Source organism: Narcine bancroftii, chromosome 4 (assembly GCF_036971445.1).
Source record: "Narcine bancroftii isolate sNarBan1 chromosome 4, sNarBan1.hap1, whole genome shotgun sequence".
Taxonomy (NCBI): domain Eukaryota; kingdom Metazoa; phylum Chordata; class Chondrichthyes; order Torpediniformes; family Narcinidae; genus Narcine; species Narcine bancroftii.
In genome coordinates, this window is record NC_091472.1 from 294,052,545 (window position 1) to 294,070,168 (window position 17,624).

The window sequence follows — 17,624 nt, forward strand, 5'->3', positions numbered from 1 at the left end:
TATTGTTCAATTTAAGTGGTCAGATAAAAATTAAATATTTAGGTATTAAAATAGATAAAAAAATTTGATCATTTGTATGAATTAAATTATTTTCCTTTATTTAAAACATTTAAATGATTTGTATCAATGGAAAGATTTGCTGATAACATTTATAGATAGAGTTAATTGTATTACATGAATATTTTTCCCTGATTACAATACCTTTTTCAATCTATTCCTTGTAAAGTTCCTCCAAAATTTTTTAAAGATTTGAATTTTAAAGTCAGTAAGTTTTTATGGAAAGATAAAATGGCAAGAGTGTCTTTACAAAAATTAACTTGGAAATATGAATTAGGAGGTTTACAACTTTTGAATTTTCAAAACTACTACAAAGCAGCATAATTAATGTTTATTAATAGAAGTTTGATTTTGCAAATCTATTGATATGGGCAGATATTGAATTAAATGAAATTAATAAATGGAACTCTAAGTTATATTGCATTATTATAATTCACCTATTTTGATGCATTTAATGGAAGTATAGAATAAGATAAATGAGGAAATAGGTATACAAGGGAAAATTTCAAGTAAGAAACCATTATATCAGAATAAATATTTTCCTTTTATGTCTAATAATTAGCTTTTTGAAAATATGGGATCTGAAAGGAATTAAAACTGTACAGGACTGTTATGAGGCTGGTTATTTTATTTCTTTCCAGAGAATGAAAAAAAATATGAAATACCATCAAATAGATTTTTTTGTTATTATCAAGTTAGGGCCTTGTAATTGGATAATTTTGGGGATACTTTAAGTTTACCAAGGCAGACCAAATTTGAAATTTTACTTACAGAAGGTGGGAAGAAAAGGTTTATATCTGAAATGTATACATTATTACAGAATAAAATGCCAAAGTTAGATTTACAAAAATCTAGATTAAAATGGGAAAAAAGACCTAGGGATATCAATTTCTCAAGAAGATTGGAGAAACTTGTGTAAAGATAGTATGACTAAAATTGTCAATGTGAGATATAGATTAGTTTATTTTATATATATATATATTTGACTCCTGAAAAGTTAAAGAGATACAACTTAATTTCTTCAGATTTATGCTTTTGATTTCAGAAAGAAATAGGTTCCTTTTTACAAAGGAGTTAAGGGTTATGGGGATAAGGCTGGAAAGGGGTACTGATGGTAGTGATCAGCCATGATCTGTAAAATGGCGGTGCTGGCTCGACGGGCCAAAGGGCCTACTCCAGCTCCTATTGTCTATTGTCTATTGTGACAAGGTAAAACCTTTTTGGACATGGCTTAAAGAATTTTTAAAGTTAAATTTTCAATATTTTTGATAGGTAATATTAAAAAGATATGTTTGGAATTAAGATTAACTAGATTAGAAATTGCATTTTTGAGATTAGCATTAGCAGTAACAAGAAAATGAATTACTATTATTTGGAAAAATGAAACTGATTTGAATTTACATAGGTGGCATATGGAATTAAGATCTTGTATACTAGTGTAAAAAATAACGTATAATTTACATGATAATTATCTTTTTTTATTGGAAAGCTTGAATTCTTCAACCATGTTGTGGTGTTATTGGTCCAATCCATGGTAATTAATTATGTTATTGTAGTTTATATCTTTTTTTCTTTCTTTCTTCTTTTTCTCCTTTTATCCTCTTTTTTGGGTGGTAGGTTAGAAGGTTAGGTGAGGTTTAGGGAAGGGAATATGGGGAGATGGTGTAGAGGGGGAGGTTTGTAATGATAGTAGGGTGGATTAAGGGGGTTTTGTGGTTATATACCATGTATTCATTATTGATAATATGTATTATTTGCTTTTTTTAAAAAATGTATGAACCATGGTTTTAAAATTTTGAATAAAATATTAAAAAAAACCAATGAGTGCAAAGATGTTGTGACACCATTCAACTAGATGATTTATCTCCCTGTTTGTTTCCTCACTGGTGAATGAGAGTCTGCTGACAACAATAGTGTCATCAGCAAATTTGGAGATAGCATTTGAATTGTGCCTAGCCACACAGTCATGGTTGTAGAGTGAGTAGAGCAGTGGGCTCACCTTGCACTCAATGTTAGCAAAACTAAGGAACTGGTTGTAGACTTCAGGAAGGGAAAACCAGAAGAACTCAAAGTAGTCTTCATCGAGGGGTCAACAGTGGAGAGGGTAAAAAACTTCAAATTCCTAGGTGTCAACACCTCTGAACATCTATCCTGTGGTCTTCATATTGATGCAATCATGAAGGCTTGCTAGCAGCTAGACTTCATTAGGAGTTTGAGAAAATTTGGTAAGTCATCAAAAACTCTTGCAAAGTTCTCCAGGTTTACTGTGGAGAGCATTCTGACTGGTTGCATTGCTGTCTGCTCGGGAGGTGCCAGTACACAGGACAAGAACAGGGTTGTGAACTCAGCCATCACCAACATGGGCATTAGTCTTCACTCCATTAAAGATGTCTACAAGAGGTGGTATCTCAAGAAAGCAGTCTCTATCATCAAGGATACTCACTACTCAGGCCATGACCTCATGGCTACCATCAGGAAGGAGGTTCAGGAGCCTGAAGGTGAGCACCAATGTTACAAAATCAGCTTCTTCCCCTCCGCCATCAGATTTCTGGATGGACAACGAACCACAGACATCACCTCACTTTTTCTCTTCTTTTGGTCTAATTTATTTATTGTTTTTAAAATAGTGTATTTACAGAAATGTAATTTATCACAATTTTTCATACCTGAAACACACTGTAATGTTGCCAAAAAAATGTAACACGTCTTGGTAATAAATTTTGCTTCTGACTTTTCTCATTGTTTTCTGAACGAACGTTTAACGATTTGTGTAAAAGGTTACCTAAATTCCTCTCAATCTTTTTTTTAAATAGTTTACTTAACTTTTTTTGACTATAAAATTAAAAATTGCAAGTACAAATGCAAATCCAGTATTTACTCCATGATGATTATGCCCCAACCCCCACCCACCCAAGTAAAAACCCTAAAGAAGAAAGTAGATGCAAAAAAAAAAGGAAGAAAAGGAGAAAAAGTTAAAGAAAAATAGGAGGAGGAAAAGAAAGCAGAAAGGATTGCTGAAAAAGTGCCACACACTCCACGGATCATAAACTGATGTTCTATTTAATTTTCTTTGGAGAAGATCTACACAGGTCTCAAGGGTGAGGCAGAACACAATTAAAGATTTACATCTGAAATTAGTAAAATATGGATGCCAAACTTGTAAAAATATGTCGTACTTATTTCTTAAGTTCGAGGTAATTTTCTCACAGGGAATACAACTATGTATTTCCGCAATCCTTCGTGTCATATCTAGATGTAAATCAGACTTCCATGCAACTGTTATGCATTTTCTAACCACTGCCAATGCATTTTTAACAAATTCTCTTTGATATTTAGATAGGTTCAATTTAGATTTTATCCCTATCACAAGGACCTCTCAATATGTCACTTTTGCCGAAATGTATACCACTTTTCTCCAGCTTTTTTTTACTAAAATGGATGTAGTGCAATCAATGACCAACCACAGACACTAAGTCAGGGCCAAAGGCTTTATTGATCTAAAGATCCAAGCATGCTTCAGCATGCCGCTGGCTCAAATCCAAGGGCAGGTATGAGGGAGGAGACTAGGGCTCTTAACCTTTATTAGGGGTCTTAGGGGGAGGGGCCAGCCTGCCCAGCCCAGTGGGGAATGTGCCTGCAATACCATGTTCCACCACAATGGATGACCTCTTCATATTTCACTTGCTAAATTATAAGAAAATTTACGATTCTCATCCAAATAAATGAAATTAGTTGTGAGTAACTGGGGTCAACATATACTTTTCTATGGCATTCCACTGGTCATAAGCCTCCAACCTAAAAATTACTGATTTATTTCTACTCTCTCAACACAACTATGCACATTAATTTTACTTAATTATCTCTTGTGTGACACATTTCAGAGGTCTCTGAGTGTACAAATATGTCACGTTATCTGGTTCATCTTTAACCATGTTTTTTTTTTACTACCTCCTTCCTTAAGGAGTGGGGTTACATTTCCTATGTTCCAAGTTGTGGGAACTATGCTAATATCTGTGACATTTTAGAAAATATCTTCCAGGTCTATCCACTATCTCCACAGTCACATCTTTCAAACCTCTGGCATGCAAGCAATATTATTTGTGGATTTATTGCCTTGCAGTCCCATTAATTTCTCCAAGACTAGTTTTTTTTTTGCTAATGTTAATTCATTTGAGATTCTCATTCCCTTCAGATCTCTAGGCCTCCACTATTTCTGGGAGTACATGACTTCACATACAAACCTGAGATTTCTTATTCTTATGGACCAGGTAGAATTTCTACTTAACAGTTAGTGTAAACTATACTCAAGAAAAAGATACGTATACAAAAGGCAATCTGTGGCAGCCTGCCACCGCAGAGATCGAAGCGGAACATCGCGCAGTGCCAGTGGGAGTAAAGAGCAGCATTACACACTATTCTTTGGCTTGGCTTCACGGACGAAGATTTATGGAGGGGTATGTCCACGTCTGCTGCAGGCTCGTTGGTGACTGACAAGTCCGATGTGGGACAGGCAGGCACGGTTGCAGCGGTTGCAAGGGAAAATTGGTTGGTTGGGGTTGGGTGTTGGGTTTTTCCTCCTTTGTCTTTTGTCAGTGAGGTGGGCTCTGCGGTCTTCTTCAAAGGAGGTTGCTGCCCGCCAAACTGTGAGGCGCCAAGATGCACGGTTGGAGGCGATATCAGCCCACTGGCAGTGGTCAATGTGGCAGGCACCAAGAGATTTCTTTGAACAGTCCTTGTACCTCTTCTTTGGTGCACCTCTGTCTCAGTGGCCAGTGGAGAGCTCGCCATAGAACACGATCTTGGGAAGGCGATGGTCCTCCATTCTGGAGACATGACCCACCCAGCGCAGTTGGGTCTTCAGCAGCATGGATTCGATGCTTGCGGACTCTGCCAGCTCGAGTACTTCGATGTTGGTGATGAAGTCGCTCCAATGAATGTTGAGGATGGAGCGGAGACAGCGTTGATGGAAGCGTTCTAGGAGCCGTAGGTGATGCCGGTAGAGGACCTATGATTCGGAGCCGAACAGGAGCGTGGGTATGACAACGACTCTGCACACGCTGACCTTTGTGTGTTTCTTCAGGTGATTGTTTTTCCAGACTCTTTTGTGTAGTCTTCCAAAGGCACTATTTGCCTTGGTGAGTCTGTTGTCTATATCTGTAGTAACGTTGCTCTAACCACTATGTTAACCATGTTATCCTTAGAAACTTTTACAGTCTCTTTTGCATGTTTCTTGCTCTTGTATTCCTCTTTCCCTTTCCTTGTAAGTGATTTGGTGCTCCTTTGCTGAATGCCTCAGGCTTACTCTTTTTGGTGGCATTATTTGTCTTTTCCTTTGGTTTAATATTTTTAATAGCTCATCATCCATAACTGGATATCATCTCCAGTATTTGTTTGAACAGAGACATATGTCTGGTAGACTTCTTTACAAGTTAAACATTGTTTACTGTCCTGCCTTTTAATTTACTAATCCAGTGTACCAAAGAAACCAATCCAATGTGATTTGCTTCATTCAAATTTAAGGTTTCAAATTAAAATACCTTTTCTTTATACAAATCTTTATATTATTATGATTATTGTTTCTTAAAAGTCTTTTTAGTACCAGATTCTCAATTAACCTTTTTATTTCGTAGAATAAAATGATCCCTTCCCTCAATGCTTCTCCATTCAGATCATGAAAACACCTCATCATCTCAGTGAACTGATCCTCCACTCTTACTTGCGATTGTTCACTCTGTGCAAATTAAATTCCCTTATGATTATTATATATCCTTTTTTACACGTGCCTCTCATTTGCCTCTCATCAGCACTACTCTCGAGAGGCCATTACACCACTTTACTGCCCATTGCTGTTTCCTTCCTTCACAAAAATTGATTCTCTTTGCTTTTATGAGCTATTTTGGTGGCTATGGATTGGTCTAGGTCACTGGCCAGGAATGGGAAGGGGCGCCTGCTGTTGTATTGTGACGGGGGGAAACTTCTGAATGCAGGATGAAGGTGGGGAAATTTTGAGATCTGCCAGTGGATGTTCCCCCTAACTGGACAATTCTGGAGTGGAAAAACACAAAGACTGAAAATGCTGGAATTTTAAGCAAACAATGAGAAGCTGGAGGAGCTCAGTGGGTCAGACAGCATCCATGGTTAGAAATGGTCAATGTGTTGGTTATTAAGATCAAAGTAAAAGGGCAGTGATTTGTGTTTATAAAGTGAGAAAGAGGCTGGGGGAGGGACCAAGAGGGTATTGGCCACCTTGTACATTTTAATTGATTAGATCTCTTCTTGCTTTATATGAAAAATTATTCATATATTTGAACCTGATCAGCAGAAGAAATAAAACTTTAATGGCACAAATTTGCCTGAATTTTTTTTTAAAGTAAAACTCAACAAATTGTTGTGGTGCACAGGGAATGTATGACTCAATAATAGAGTTTAATTGGAAAAAATATGACAGAAAATGTATAGCTTAAAATAAATGAGTTGCAGAAAAGGGATTTGTACAAGACTTTAACCAATTTAGATATAAACTAATACGCAAATAACACAGATAAAATATTCCACTCTTTTAATGTGAAATTATTTTATTTAAAAGAAAATGTAAAATCAATTATTAAAAAAGTTTTTGTTGAGAATGTATTTGGATCCTAACAGATCTCTGAGGAGATCTTATTAGATTGAAAACCATTAGGAATACTGCTGACTGCAAGGGAGTTTTAACTAATCTTTAGCTCAGATTGCAAGAGCCATCTAATATCAACAATTGTAATAACATAATGCCAAGCAATTATTCAGCTTGAATTTTTTTTTCAGTTGAAAATGAGAAATAATGAATTAGATAGAATTTAGAGCATAAAACCAGTCTGTCCGGCAACAGTACCGCATGACTTTCTCTATTTTGGCCTTTTCCATTATATTTAATTCAATTTTTTTTTCAATATTTAATTTTTTTCTTGTTTTAGTTTTAAATTGTTTTTATTATTTAGACATACTGCTTGGTAACAGGCCCTTCAGAGCATGAGCCCATGCCACCCAACTAACCTACAACTCCCCTATAATTTGAATGGTGGGAGAAAACCAGAGCACCTAAAGGAAACTTATCAGACACACGAAGAACGGAGAAACTCTTTGCAGAAAGCACTAGATTCGAACCTGGGTTGCTGGCACTATAAATGCATTGCACTAACTGCTACACTAACCATGCCAACCCTTCTCTTCTCCTTGACTTAACTATCTGCTTTATCGTAATGATTTGAATGATGGAGTGGTAAATTGAGTGAGTAAATATGTGGACGATACAAAAATTAGGGGAGTTATACATAGTGAGGAGGGTTTTCGGGGACTGCAGAAGGATTTGGTCTGCTTGGAAGAGTGTGATGAAAGGTGGCAGATGGAGTTTAATGTCAATAAGTGTGAAATACTTCATTTTGGGAAGAATAATCAAAACAGGACATATGCAGTGAAGGGAGGGTGTTGATTAATGCAGAGGAACAGAGAGGTCTTGGGATTATGGTTCATTGTTCTTTGAAAGCGGATTCTCATGTAGATAGGGTGGTGAAGAAGGCGTTTGGTATGCTGGCCTTTATAAATCATAGCATAGAATATAGGAGCTGGGAAGTGATGTTGAGACTGTTCAAAGCATTGGTGAGGCCAAGTTTGGAATATTGTGTGCAGTTCTGGACTCCAAATTATAGGAGGGATATCAATAAGGTAGAGAGGGTGCAGAGAAGATTTACTAAAATGTTGCCTGGATTGCAGTATCTAAAATACGGAGAAAAATTGAGTTGACTGGGTCTTTATTCATTGGAACGTAGAAGTTTGAGTGGGGATCTGATAGAGGTATATAAAATTATGAGGTGAATATATAGAGTAGATGTGAATAGGCTCTTCCCCTTGAGGGTAGGATAGATTGGAAAGAAGGGTCATAAGGGTTAGGGGGCAAAACTTTAGAAGTAACTAAGAGGAAGCTTCTTCACTCAGAGTGGAGGCTGAGTGGAATGACCTTCTGGAAGAGGTGGCTGCAGCAGGGTCAATTTTGTAATTTAAGAGGAGGTTGGATCAGTATATGGATGTGATGGGGTTGGAGGGTTATTGGCAGGGTAGGTGGTACTAGTGAGGTTCACTTAAATCAGTGCAGACTAGAAGGGCCATATTGCTTGTTTCCGTACTGTAATTGTTATATGGTTTTATATATATAGTCAATGTTTGTGGTGGATGTACTTCTCAAAATTCAACGTGGGTATGTATGTGCTATTCCAAGTACGATGACCAAAGTGCACACAGAACTTGGTTATGTTTTGCTTGGTTAGATTTGTAGTTGAAATTGCTTAATATTTTTCTGCTTATGAGTATTGTGGATTCCTAACATGGAATTAGGCTTTCATTGTGTTACTGATATCCTAATTAAAGGAATACTTGGCTATTTCTCACTTCCACATTGCTTTGGAAACTGCCTGAGGGGCTTAAATCCTGCTTCAGTGACTTGTGGGTGATGACCTATCATTTTTCCAATTATTACTTCTTTGGCATGATTGGATGATATAGGATAGATTTTAGAGGGTGGAAAAAGCTGCGTTGGGATATTCAAATTGGTCTTGGAGTATGTGCAACAGAGATTTACCTGGATGACATCTTGATTCCAAGGATTAAACTATGAAGTGAGATTATATGAACTCTATTTATATTCCTATGAATTTAGAAGGTTAAAGGGCAAAATTATAACTACCAAGATGCCAAACAAATTATTAGATCCTCTCTGTGTTCTATTTCTATCAGGTGAATTCATCTAAAGAAATAGAAGCCAGGTCAATTTGGAGTTCACGTCAGTACACAAGTGTGTAGTGGAAGTTTTCACATCAGTAATCAACACATTTGTTCTAACCAAACATATCAAGGGATGTTTTCCAGAGAAAATTCAAGGCAAAAGTTGCAATTTAGTTTTCATACAAGATAAAAACAAAATAGTTGATTACTGAGGGATTCAACCTCAATGATCTGACACAAAGGTTTATGGACAACATCAGCAAACAAAGTAAACTTCCCACAGAAATATAGGACATTATTACAACGTACTTTTGAATCTACCTAAAGCAAGACCCCATCAGCAGCCTGTGATAGGTACAGATTCTATCACCAATGTGTATATGTAGATATGTACAGATTGTAGTGTAGGATGACTGTGATTGGCTGAGAGTGTAGCCACACCTACTGGCAGGCCTTAAAGGATTGCTCCTAGCCAGACCAGGTCATTCTGGACTGGTCGACCTACTTGTGATATGCTCCAGTCTTTTAGTTAATAATAGCCTTGGTTTGGATCAATAAGTCTTTGGTTCTTTCGACGTGCACTACACAGCCACATCTACTCTGCCACACACATTTTCTGCCTTCCACAGGGACCATTCACTCCACAAATCTCTTGCTTTTATTTTGAATATTTTATTTGTAGTTTTCAAAATTGAATTCAACAGTTTACACACGGCATTAACAGTTTTTACAAATCTATGGGAATTTTCTGTCAAGTTCAAACCTAACACTCCTTCCCTTTTCTCCCTCCCCCCAGCCCATTCCTTCGACCTCCAACACTTAACACTTAGACAACCAAAGAAAAAACATTTAAGACATTAAAACGTGCAAAATACAGGAATTAATATATTGTGGGTCTAGCCTGGCCCAGCAGCCAGAGATTGGGCTGATTTTCCTTTGTTTTCCAGACTTTTCCTGGCTGGACTGAGGCAGACCCCTGTTTTCCCCTCCCCCCCACCCTCCAGAGATAGGGGAGGAATCTGGGCGAACCGGGCCCCGAGGCAAAGTTATCTCTTTCACAACCATGCGCCTCCTATATGGCTCAGGTACGGTTGCCAAATTTTTTCAAAGGTGCCGTACCTTCTCCTCAGGTTATAGGTAACTTTCTCCAGGGGAACACATCTCCTTGGTCCATTGTGCAATACTCAGGCAAGAGTCGGATTTCCAGGTAACCGCTATGCACTTCCTGGCCACTGCCAATGTGATCATAACAGATTGAATTTGGAATTTGGACAGCTTCTTTGTAAGTCTTATTTCCATCATGTTACCCAACAGGAACAACTCAGGATCCTGGGGGAATTCCTTACTTACGATTTTTGTCAGGCAGCCTGGGACCACAACCTCTTCCAGAATGGAGTCCTTCTGCTGGGCAGGCTGTTCTTTTGAAGTGGTGGTTTCTTCTTTGAAATTTTCTTTCCTTTAATTTTCTCTCTCTTTCGGGAGCTCTGGGATCATGCCTTCTACCCTCTCCACATCACATGCCCTCCCATGACTCTCTTGTCTGTTCATCCCACCCTACCCATCTCTCCAACATCACAAAACTTCTCCCACAGGTGCATAACGTTCAACACGTGAACTTGCACTTTCTCCCTCACCACCATCCAGGGACCTGAATAGCCTTTCAAGGTGAGATAGAGATTCATATGCACCTTTCTAACCTCATACACTGCATTTGGTCTTCAAATAGGTAACTACAAGCACAATCTTGCCAATCATTTCAGAGAGTACCTGCATTCAATCTGCAATGGCCATCCCAAGCTCCCAATTCATCTTTTACTTATCTATCCTTGGTCTTCTCCACTGGCAGAATGATGCCTAATGCAAAGTTGAGGAATAAAATCTCATATTCCACCTGGATGGAATATGAACATTGAATTTTCCATTTTCAGGAAACTCTCTCCCCTTTCCATTTCTGATCTACTTCTGGTCCTTCATCTTTTATGTCCCCTTTCCTACCACTCCCCCAGTCTTCCTTTTTCATCTCCTCTTCCTTCTGCTTCCATCTACCTTGACCCTCAAATTTAGCCCACTGGATCCCTTTCCTCTTGTTAGTCTGGTCCTATCTCCAGATGGTTTCCATTGCCACCATGATCACCTTCTTTACTACCTAGATTCTAGCAATGGTCACTGGTAATCTTTGTCCCAATTGTCACCCACCACCACTTGTCTGAACCTTCACCTTCTTTAGCATATCTTGCTGCACCTCTTTTTTTTCCATAATCTCTCCCTCTCCCTCTTCCTGGGCCCCATACCATCATCTGCCTCTTGTCTCCCAACCCCACCTTTCATTCACTCCATTGGTCCATCATTTTTCAGCCCTCCTGGTTTACCAATCCCTCACAGGCCCTTGTATCCACCCTCTCATCCTCGTTCTCTATATTGCCTCCACAATAGCTTTTTTGACCCAAAATATCAACTATTCCCCCCTCCCCCCCACTGATGCTGCTTGACTCATTGAGTTCCTCCATCAGTTTGTATTTTTGCTTCACAAGCTATTATAGAACATAGAATACTACAGCACAGTACAGGCCCTTCAACCCTCAATGTTATGCCAACCCATATATTCCTTACAAAATAAAACATACTAAACCCTTCCTGTCTCGTAACCCTCTCTTTTTCTTTTATCCCAAGTGCCTGTCTTCATTTCCCTATACTCTCCTGCTTTTTCCTTCCCACTCACACCCAATCTAATCTATATTCTTTTCCAGATTCTTTGTTCCCTCTTTGCAATTTGATAACCTACCTACTGGGTACTATCAGTAAATTTAGCTGAATTGTACTTGGTTCCTTCATCCATTAATATAAATTATAAATACTTGAGCACCCAGCATTAATCCCTTGACACCCAAGGAGTCGGATTGCCCATCTGATAATGGCCCATTTCATTATCTTGACTCTGCAAAATAAAGCCAATCACTGTCCTATTTTCTGTAACTTGAGGTACTACATTTTATTACTTGAAACATGCTGAGTTTTTTTTCTCTGAATGACGGCAATTGGTATTCTGAGCAGTAGTAAGTCTGAGAAACTATCTTTCTGCATTGGTTATTTCACCGTTCGCAGGAAGTTTGTGGTCATTAGAATGTTGGTAAGATTGAGGAAATCTTGCACTATCGTGAAGCCAAAATTTCCATTGCAGAAAATTGATAATTGCTGTCTCTTTTAAGACGTTAAGTAAAGCGATGTTCTAAAACTACCATGCTTTGATTCGTCAATTTTCATGCTTCACATTGCATTTAGTTTGCAAACTATCTGATATGCTTTTTGAAATAAAATCTGAAAATATTCCAGTCATTTGATTATCTGCAATTATTTTAATACATATTTGATGTTAAATATAAAATAAAATATAAAATCTAATACTATATTACTAAATACTGATTAAACTGCTTAAGTTAACCACAGGGATATTGTAGAATTTTGATGAGTACTGGTCATTTTGAATTAGTATATTTCTTTTATAAATAGCTGACTTATTGTATTCACAATTCATTAAAACACAATTGTAGTTGATTTTAGGGACATGTCATTCCCTCTCTAAATCTTTCAATCTGTCTTCTTCTATAAGAAGCTTTTTAAAATTGGTTAAAAGGGTTGTTTCATTTGATTATCTAATCCATTATCACCTTACTATGCCTGGTGTCAAATTTTGTTTGAAAATATCCATATGAAGTTCCTTGAAATATTTAACTAAAGACTTAACATAGTCATTTCTTTGATTTCTATCACAAATTCTGATATTCCAATATAGATATTGCTTGCAGTTTACAGAAAGAAAGATTTGGATTTGTGCTACAGGCAGTTCCAGGTTTTAAAAAAAATAGTTTTGTTACCTAGGTCTGACTTTAATTCGGATTTGTATTTAAATCGGAACAGGTACATATGATCCTTATTTAGCATCAATTAGTCAACATCGTATGTATTTTACCTTTATATGCAGATAAAACACTTCCCAATACACTAAAACACTTCCCAATACACTAAAACATCTCAAACTTAATAAGGTAGTACATAACAATAAAAGTAACATACAGTCATAAGATCATGATTAAAGGTTAACACGCACAGGGGAAGATGTTGAAGAGATAGCTACACTCTTGCAATGCTGGATGATGACAGCACCCCCAACCCCAAGGCCCTTCCGCATCTTTGCTCCTTTCAATCCACGCCCGGCTCCTTTGCTCGCTCCCTCCTCCTTCCCTCTCATTCGCACCTTCCTCCCTCTATCTCTTTTGCTCGCTCCCCTTCCCTCCCTCTCGCTCGTCCCTCTGACCCTCTCGCTCGTTCTCTCACTCCTCCTCCCTCTCGCTCACCCCTCCCTCCCTTCCTCTCACTCACCAACCCCTCCCTCCTTCTCACTCGCTCCCCCTCCCCACTTGCTCACTCCCTCTCCCCTCGCTCGCTTCCTCCCTCCCCTTCACCTGTTCCCTTCCCCTCGCTCACTCCCTCCCTCCCGCCTCCCTCTTGCTTGCTCCCTCCCGCTCACTTCCCCCTCCCTCCCACCTGCTGGGTGATGGCAGCATCACGTGAGAGTACTATACAGCATAACCATGCTCAGACCGGAAGTTCACGGCATTCTACTTCTGCTCAGATTCTTGGTATGCAAGTATCAGTTCTTCATAAATTGGGAATTTTCAAACTGGCAACTGCCTGTAGTATGTTCCTTCAGCAGATTTGAAACATGGTATTATGACTATCTTCCTTTATAATCACTTGGAGAGACTTGAATGTCGTTGTTCATGACTTGTTCAAGAAAAAGTCTGTACTAAAGTTGAATTGAGTTTTTCCAAGGTTTATTAGCTACATTATTACAACTTGTTATACAGGGTACTAAAACTATGATAAAACTATTAAATGATGCTTAAAATGATGAAAACAGTCAATAAAAGTTTTTGGACTAATTCAAACCCATCTATCTTCGCAGAACAAAGAAAACCAAACTAAAAGTTATTTCAAAGTATGTAGAAAGTTAGCCATTATCCTTGAAGCTGGCTGTTACTAGGAGACACTCAAAGAATGTGTAAACAATATCTACTAGCTGCTTGCAGAATATGCTTGAAAGCCCTTACAATACCAATCCCTAATTATTATATCTAAAAAATTAATTACCATTACAAAGAAATAAAAATCAAACATAGTAGTGTAGCGGGGTCACTACAGTTATAGCTTGAGGGATAATGGGTTATAGCTTCAGGTTGAAAGAAGACATGGACCAAGGGAGTGTAATCGACATTGGCTTCATTGGGCTGTGGCTCTGCCTTTTATCGGCACCTGGCTGTGTCACCACTGGGGTGTGGCTTCAGTGAGGCCAGCTGCTGATTGGCTGTCCCTGATATGTGAGCCCAGATTGGACCCCCCTGTGATTCTCTGGCAGTGATTGTCAATTTGACCGCTATTCTAGCGGCCTATGGAAGCAGGCGTCTCATCCCGTGTGCTGTCTACCCGGCCATCATGTTTGATAGCTGTCTGCTATGTCAGCCCACGGAGCGGGCCGCGGGCTGCTACATGACCTTCAAACCACCCCCCCCCCGAACCGGTGATTGGGACACTGTCTTTTGGCAGCTCATCCCTGTCCCTGTGAGTAACTGACTGGTTATTGTTCAAGTGGGCTGGTTTCAGCTGGTCGACGGTGAAGGTCTCCTCCCTGCTGCCAATGTCCAACATGCTGGTGGAGCCATTGTGCCTGATGATGCATTATGGCCATTCATAAGGCCGTTGAAGAAGTGGCTGGTGGCCCAATGTCAGACAAATATGTAGTGACAATCTGCAAAGTTCTTTAGGACAAAGGATCTGGCTTGCCTGTGAGCTCTAGGCTTAACTGGGGCTAGCGAGCCCAGGCCCTCATGCAGTCAAGACAATGTGGCCGCTGGTAACTCCACCAAGTCCTCGAAAGCCACCATGAATTTGCCTAGGATGACTAGGGGCATGCCATAGACCAACTCGGAAGAGGATTCCTTGAGATCCTCTTTTGGGGTGGTGTGGATGCCTAGCAGGACACAAGGGAGTTTATCGGCTCAGTTCGGTCCAGTGAGTCGGGCCATCAGAGCTGTCTTCAGGTGCTTGTGGAACCTTTCCACCAGCCTGTTGGCCTGTGGGTAGTATGCTCTGGTATAGTGGAGTTGAGTCCCCAGGCCATTTGCTAAGGCGGTCCATAGGCTGGAGTGAATTGCCCCCCCCCATCAGATGTTAAGTGTTTGGGGACCCCAAAACGTGACACCTAGGTGAACAGTAATGCCTGTGCACATGTTTCTGTAGAGATTTCAGGTGTTGGCACTGCCTCTGGCCATCTATTCATCCAGTTGACCATGGTCAATAGATAAGGTGCCCCATAATGTCTATGTGCATGTGGCTGAAACAGCAGTGTGCTGGTTTGAAAAGCAGCGGAGGGGCTTTTATGTGGGTCTGGACCTTGGATGCTTAGCCCTGAGTACATGTTTTGGCCTCTTTATGGAGGCCATATCAGACATACCTGTTGGCCACCATTTTAACTGTAGTCCTGATAGTGGGGTGAGCCATATTATGGACCGAATTGGAAACGCGCCTCCTCCATGCGACTGGAATGATAGGGCATGGTTTACCAATTGAGGTGTCGCAGATCAGCGTGCGGTTACCTGGAGTAATCTGGATGTCCTCTAGTTGCAGGCTGGTATGTCAGGGTCTGACTGCTGCACATCTGCTAGGGCTGCATAGTCGAATCCCAAAGTGGGATTGTGCACTGCTAGGAGAGTCGGATAGGATAGGACATCGGCTACCACATTGGACTTGCAGCGATATGTTCAATGTCTGTCGATTATTCAGATATATAGGGCAGGAGCCACTGTTGCCTGGGTAACCACAGTCTGACACCTTACTGAAAGCAAAGGTAAGTGGTTTGTATAAATTTTGAACTTCCTGCCCTCCAGGAAGTAACGGAAATGCCGAATTGCCAGGTATAATGCTAACAGCTCCCTATCAAAGGCACTGTGCTTGAGCTCTGGTGGCCTGAGATATTTACTTAAAAATGCCAGTGGCTGTCATTGTCTGTTAACCAGTTGCTCAAGTACATCCCCAATCGCTGTGCTGGAGGTGTCTACCGTGAGGGTGGTCGGGGCATCTCTCCTGGGATGCACAAGGAAGGTGGTTTGGCTAGGGCATCTTTGGTTGCTTGGAAAGCCTCGGACACCTCCTGTGTCCATTGAATGTCTTTACTGGGCCCTGTCATGAGGGGAAATAGCTGCAGGTATGAAGTGATGACAAAAATTGACCATACCTGCGAATTCTTGCAGTCCCTTCATGGTCGTTGGTCTGGGGAAGGAATGAATAGCATCCACTTTTGCAGACAATGGCCTGGCCCCATGTTGGTCAGTGCGATGACCCAGGAAATAAATTGTCTCTCGGCCAAACTGGCACTTGGCCAGATTGATGGTGAAACCGAACTCACAGCCTGGAGAACAATAGTCTAAAGTGAGCAGCGTGTGGCTGTGTGGCTAGCTATTAAAATGTTATTGAGGTAGACAAAAGCAAAGTGCAGATCCTGGCCTATTCCGTCCATTAACCTCTGTAAAGTCTGAGCCGCATTTTTCAGCCCGAATAGCATGAAGAGAAATTTAAACAATCCAAAAGTGGTTATAATGGCAGTTTTGGGAATGTCAACGGGGTGGACTGGGATCTTATAAACCCCTGATGAGATCCATAAACCCCATATAACAATTAGAGCATGGAAACAGGCCATCTCGGCCCTTCTAGTCCACACCGAACCAAATATTCTCCTCTAGTCCCACCTACCTGCACGTTGCCCATAACCCTCCATTCCCTTCCCATCCATATAGCTATCCAATTTTTCCTGAAATGTCAAAATGGACCATGCTGCCGCTACTACTCCTGGAAGCTCATTTCACACAGTCATCACCCTCTGAGTGAAGAATTTCCCCCTCATGTTACTTCTAAACTTTTTCCCCTTAACTCTTAACTCATGACCTCTTGTTTCCATGTCTCCAACCTTCAAGGGAAAAAGCCTCTCCACGTCAATTCTATCTATCCCCCCTCATAGTCTTTAATACCTCTATCAAATCCTTTCTCAACCTTCTTCACTCCAAGGAATAAAGACCTAATCTGCTCAATCTTTCTTTGTAATCTAGATTTTGAAACCCAGCTAACATTTTTGTAAATCTTCTCTACACTCTCTCTACCTTGTTGATATCCTTCCTATAATTCGGTGACCAGAACTTCCCACAGTATTCCAAATTTGGCTTCACCAATGCCTTGAACAGTCTCAATATCTCCCAACTCCTGTATTCTATGCTTTGATTTAAAAAGACCAGCCTTCTTCATCACCCTATCCACATGAGATTCCACCTTTAGGGAACGATGCACCTTTCTGCTCCACTGTATTCTTCAATGACCTCCCATTTAATACGCATGTCCTGTTTTTATTATTCCTCCCAAAATAAAGCACTTCACACTTCTCAGCACTAAACTCCATCTGCCATCTTTCAGCCCACTCTTCTAAGCAGCCCAAATCCCTCTGCAGTCTTCGAAAACCTTGTTCATTATCCACAATTCCACCTATTTTAGTATCATGAGCATAATTACTTATCCAATTTACCACCCCATTATCCAGATCATTAATGTAAATGACAAACAGGAAAAGACCCAATACAGAACCCTGAGGCACACCACATGTTACCAGCCTCCAGCCTGGTAAACAGTTATGCACTACGACTCTCTGGCATCTCCCTTCCAGCCATTATTGAATCCATTTGACTACCTCAAAGTTAATACCTAGTGCTTGAACC